Source organism: Humulus lupulus, chromosome 6 (genome assembly GCF_963169125.1).
Source record: "Humulus lupulus chromosome 6, drHumLupu1.1, whole genome shotgun sequence".
Lineage (NCBI taxonomy): Eukaryota > Viridiplantae > Streptophyta > Magnoliopsida > Rosales > Cannabaceae > Humulus > Humulus lupulus.
In genome coordinates, this window is record NC_084798.1 from 57,500,852 (window position 1) to 57,506,825 (window position 5,974).

Below are 5,974 nucleotides of genomic sequence, written 5' to 3' on the forward strand. Positions count from 1 at the left end.
CATCAATCATTGGTAGTGGATACCTGTTCTTTATAGTCAACTTGTTAAACTCCTTGTAGTCAATGCACATTCTCAATCTCTCATCCTTCCACTTAACAAACAACACATGCGCTCCCCATGGTGAAAAGCTTGGTCTAATGTGTAACGTCGCGCCTTTAGGGCACTGGGTAGAATTCGGGTTTACGGGAAATTTAAGTCTCAGAAATTTTATTTCCAAGTATTTTTTATACTTGTAAGAAATATAGTTAATCTTGTATGTAAGTTATTTGTTTAAATATTAGTTATTATATGTTAAGTTTGGTTATGCAACAAACTAAGACTGTGGTCGCGGGCCAAGTCAAAATCCATAATCGCGTGAAAATCTCAGATCTAAAATATTCTCCAATAATTATGGAGAAAGGAAAATTAAGTTGAGCATAAAATAATTATGAATAGGAAAACAAATAATTTTAATGAATTTTCCGAGAAAATTCAATATGAGCAAGCTATGGAAAAATACTAAATCATTCTTAAGGTGGAATTAAGACCAAATAAACTTACATAGGAAAAAAATATGTAATATGTATTTAGTACGACTAATGTCATCAAATATATTTGGTATGACATTCAATTAAATTAAAAATCCTAAGTTCCTTATTTGAAAACTATAGGAAATTACATTTGTACAAAAGTACAATTCTAGCCTTGGTGAATAAGTAGCTTTATTTAAAAGCTTGGCTAGGAGAGAAAAAAAAATGGGAGGGCATTTTGCTCTTTCTATAGGGGGTAGGCACAAGGGAATTGAATAGTCTATTGTATTATTTTTATTTATTTATTTAATTGCGTAATCATTACACACATTTTCTTAACTCCAAAGTCAAACTTGAGACCTCAAAAGCCTCTCTTCTTCTTCTTCTTCTTCTTCTTCTTCTTCTTCTTCTTCTCCTCTCTCTCTCTCTCTCTCTCTCTCTCTCTCTCATTCCAATTACAACAGTCAGACCCTTTTTCTCTCCCTTTAATCTCAAAATTTCATGCTCCCTCTCTCTCGAAGGAAATGAAAAGCCTCCATTGAAGCTCCTAGGCTTATCTTGAAGAAACAAGTCACAAAAGAGGTAAGTTCATGAAATTTTCTTTTCGTCTCCCTTATGTTGAACCTAGGACTCTCTTTTTCCTATTTTTTTTTTTATGAGTTTCCACTCTTAAAAACACTATTTTATCTTTGATATAGAACCTAGGAGTGTTGCATGCAAGATCCAAGAGCTTCTATGGTATATTTTGAGCTTTGAACATTAACAAGGTAAGTTTTTGTAGGGTTTTGAAATTTTAGTGTTTCTTCTCTTTTTCTTCTTTTATTGAATAAAATCTGATCTTGAAGAGGTATTGGGGAGAGGTTAGAAGTTGTAAAGCATTTAGGAAGCTTAGAGTCAAAACCTAGAAGCCAAACTCAAAGCTTGAATACAAAGGAAAAATCTTGATTCTTGACCTTAAATCTTTTTGAGTGATCCTACAATCTGAGTTTTTGGGTCATATTTTGTGTTAAAACAAGTGAGTTGATGTATATTATTTTATGGGTGTTTGGTTTTCATGCATGTAAGTTGTGGTTGTTTGGTAGTGGAAATCAAAAGTTTCCATAGGCTTTGTTGAAAATAACTTGCTGCCAAAAATATTACAGTAGATTCCAACACATTTTACAGTGCCTAAATGACCTAGTTTATAAATGGAGATTTTACTAATACATTATTTAGGAAGATTACATCATTTTATAATCATTAACCACTGAAAAACATTTTGTATAACTCAAGATATGAGCATTTTGGGATTGCATGTGCAATCTAAAATGTTGACTGGTAGTTTTAATACTGGGAATTTCAGTAACGATTTGAATGGGTTAAACTAATTATTTGTGGCTGAAATCTTAACTAGAATTTTTGTATACTGAATATTGAACTTATAAAACATTTTTTTTTAAATTCACTATAGTTTGGGAGTTATGAATTTTCTAACTTAGATGCTCAAAACTGTTTGCTGCCAAGATGGTGTTGTTACAGTGGCTTACAACGGGCCAAACACTAGGCTATTGATAAAATATTCAAATGGAACTCTCCTAATTTCATAATTTATGAAGAGTAATTGATTTTAGCATTTTAAAACACTCAAAAATGTTATGTCCAGGTCAAGTTATAAGCTTTTTATGATTGATGTACAAGCTGGAGTAAAAAGCTGACAGCTTGGGAGTGCATGTTTGAACAACATTTTTGCAAGTTTAAAATAAAAAAAAATAGTTGGTTTTATTTATTTATACTTTTTTATATTAATTAAAAGCCCTGCCAAAGTTGACTAAGAAATACCTCATAGATTGTGAGTTTTATTTTTCTAAAAAGGTTGTCAAATCAAGCTATGTTTTGGACAGATTCAGTTTTTAATCTTCACGTCATAATTCACTCGTCAAATTATGTTTTTTTTTCTTAAAGTAAATAAAAGATAACTTTCTATGAATTTAGGGTTAAGATTTAATTGGCTTAAAATATATTTTATTAAAAATTCGTAAGATAGTACACTTGTGTGAGTTAGGACTTTATTTTTTTTCACAAAAATAATAATCACTTAGGACTAAAATTTGTTATTTCGTTATTTGAGAAAATAAATATTTTTGGATAATAAAACTTATGGGTTTCTTAATTTACTTATAATAGACATTTTTAAATTAAAAGATTAGTAAAAGAAAAATCTATTTTTCAAACTAGGTAATTCTAATTTCAGAACACTTTCCTTTACAGATTTAATAAATCAGGAGATAGCTTTTAATACTTTTATTTTACAAGGAAAATAAGAAAGCGATAATGGAAGTTAGGCTTAAGAATATGGTCTCGTTATGCAATTGGGAATTTATTTCCAAATTTCCAGCACCATTATTTTTAGGCATGTGTTTTATGAATAATGTGATAAGGCTATAAATTCAAGGGTTTAGTCTAAGCTTTCAGATTTAAGAACAAATGCTTTTAAAGTATTGAAAATTAGTTAAGTTAACTTCCTCCTTAATCTCTCAACTTAAAGACATAAAATTAATTAATCAAATGCCATAATTAATCCGAGTCACTATATGAATTCCATTACAATGTTATTTGCACGGGAAAGCTTATTTCTAGGCTCCTGCTTACCCGCTAAGGACAATTGGTAAGACAACTTATGAATGTTTGGCTAAAACATGACATGACTATTTTTAATTTAAGGCTCAAGTACAAAGTTGAAAACTAGTTCTAGAAGGTTACTTAAGACTGTTGTCCTAAGGAGGTCCACATACTCATAAGTAAGGTAAGCAGTTATGATTATGACATCCGACTAACTGCCGGTATCAAGTAAGTAAGAACTCGGTAGCTCCTGATAAGTACATAAGCAAGCATCGGATGCCTCCAGTGACTTTGTAAGTAAGCTTAGTTGTCCACTATTATAAGTAAGACGTCTAGTTTAACACCCGCGACATAAGAGTCTGGTTAAACTCCGTGACATGTAAGTAAGACATCTGGTTTAACACCCGCGACATAAGAGTCCGGTTAAACTCCGTGACACATATGTAAGATGATTCTGAAATCAAGCCATTAAGATTATGAGAGTATGTTGAATTCTCCTAGGAGTCTTAATAATTGGTGTATGCTAAGTATACACCCGTGTTTGTGCTGAGTAAGTTAAGTTAATTAAGTATGATAAGATGATAAGTACCATATGTATGATATGTAAGTAAAGTATGATAACATGATAAGTTCGATATGTATGATAAGTAAGCATATGATATGTAAGTTAAGTATGATAAGATGATAAGTACGATATGTATAATATGCATGTTAAGTATGATAAAATGATAAGTACGATATGTATGATAAGTAAGTTAAGTATGATAAGATGATAAGTACAATATGTGTGATATGTAAGTTAAGTATGATAAGTATGATATGTATGTTATACATGTTAAGTATGATAAGATGATAAGTATGATATGCATGTTAAGGATGATAAGATGATAAGTGTATGATATGCATGTTAGGTATGACAAGTATGTTATGAGTTAAGATCATATGTATATAACCACCTGCTCTGGGATTTTTTGCGTGCATGTTTACTTAGTTACGGAATCTAGTTATTGGGCATGACCGTAAGTTTGATAGGACGTTCACACGTTCTTGAATTGTATGTTAGGGTTCGATCTTCCAAAACCCTATTTATGGTTGAATATATGTATGATCACTGTTAGGGCTTCCTGTTTGTATTCTTTATGCTATGTATGTTAAGTTGTTCTTACTAAGCATTTCGCTTACCTAGTTGTTTCATGTTGTAGGTAAGCAAAAATGTAAGACGGATCAGTGAGCGCTAAGTCTGTCATGCATAATGTACATGTGGCCTGACTGTGGAAGTCGCTATGCTTTTGTCAATTTCTAAGTTGTGTAAAAACTTTATGTCGTTTATGTTTAGGTTGTTTTAAAGTTTCAAATACTGTAATCTTATTTTAAGCATGCGCGTGCTTCTAATCTAAGTACGTATTTCAAAGTTTTTTTTGTACGAATTTTTGAGTCTTTTAATTAAACGAAAGTAAGATGTTTTCTGCAATTATGTTGGTCCTTTTTACGGGGTCGTTACATAATGAATCCCAAATCAAGTAACTCCTATAATTGTACCTTCAATTCAGCCAGAGCCATCCTGTATGGTTCTCTAGATACTGGTTCTGTCCTTGGTGCCAACTCAATGACAAACTCAACCTCCCGATGTAGCGGTAACCCCGGTAGGTCCTCTGGGAACACATCTAAGAACTCATAGACCAATTTTGTCTCTGCCGGCCTGACCAGCCCATCCCTGGTGGTATCCACTACGCTCGCTAGGAATCATATGTAACCTCCTTGCAATAGGTATCTAGCCTTTAGTGTCGATATCATAGGAATGTGGGATCCCTTTATAGTACCAACAAATACAAATGGGTCCTTTCCCTCAAGTTCAAAAGTCACCATTCTTCTTTTACAATCTATGGTTGCTCCGTACTGAGCCAACCAATCTATACCAAAAATCATGTCAAAATCTTTCATTGCCAGCTCAATCAAATCTACCGACATCTCTCTATTATCAACTCTATTGGTAATGATCTAGCCGATCTCCTGGAGACTACCAATTCCCCAGTAGGCAACAAAGTCACAAATGCCACATCATGAAACTCACATGGTCTACACAATTTGTCTATCACTCTACTAGATACTAAAGAATGAGTAGCACCAGAATCAATTAGAACTAGCACTAGAAATCTGACCTGTTACTACTGAGGGACTAGCCTCAGCCTCTAATTGTGTCAAGGTGAACACTCAAGCTAGAGTCATGTTTTTCGCCTTCTATGGTTCTTCTTTCTTCGCCCTTGGGCAATCTTTCCTAAGATGTCCAACCCCACACAAAAAGCATGCCTCCGCTCAAGATTCTCCCAAATGGTGTCTCCTGCACCTGGAAAACTCCAGATAACTCCTCCAAGCCTCATTTCTACCCTGGCGACCACCTTGAAAACCCAGAACCCTTTTATTGGGACCAACTGTAGTAGAGGTGTCTGGGGTCTTCCTCTTCTGGTCACTAGGAACTCTTCCCCTACCAGATCCCATAAACATAGGAACCACCCTCCTGGTATCCCGCCTAATGGCGCTCTCACGCCAGATCTTGTTCTCAGCACCCTTAGTAGTAAGGGCCTTCTCTACTACCTGAGCATAAGTAGTAACTCCAAGCACGGAGGTGTTCCTAACGCCTCGGGCTATCATATTGTTCCACCCTCGAACAAATATTTCCTACATTGTCACATCAGTTGGTAGCAAGTCAAAAGAAAAATTGGCCAGCCTATCAAATTTCAAGGCATACTCTGTCACTTTCATACCACCTTGAACCAGATTTGTAAACTCATCCTCCTTTACAGTTCTGACTGAATCGTTGTAGTACTTCTAGTTGAAAAACTCTCTAAATTCCTCCTAGTTCATTGTAG

The 5,974-nt window shown here is 34.1% G+C and overlaps 1 long non-coding RNA gene across 1 annotated transcript; it reads left to right on the forward strand.

Annotated features, from left to right (window-relative positions):
• Nucleotides 1–936: 936 nt before the first annotated feature.
• On the forward strand, nt 937–4,555 carry LOC133784035 (uncharacterized). Its single transcript, XR_009871089.1, has 3 exons — nt 937–1,091; nt 1,208–1,276; nt 4,310–4,555. It is a non-coding gene; the product is annotated as an uncharacterized LOC133784035 (long non-coding RNA).
• Nucleotides 4,556–5,974: the final 1,419 nt, after the last annotated feature.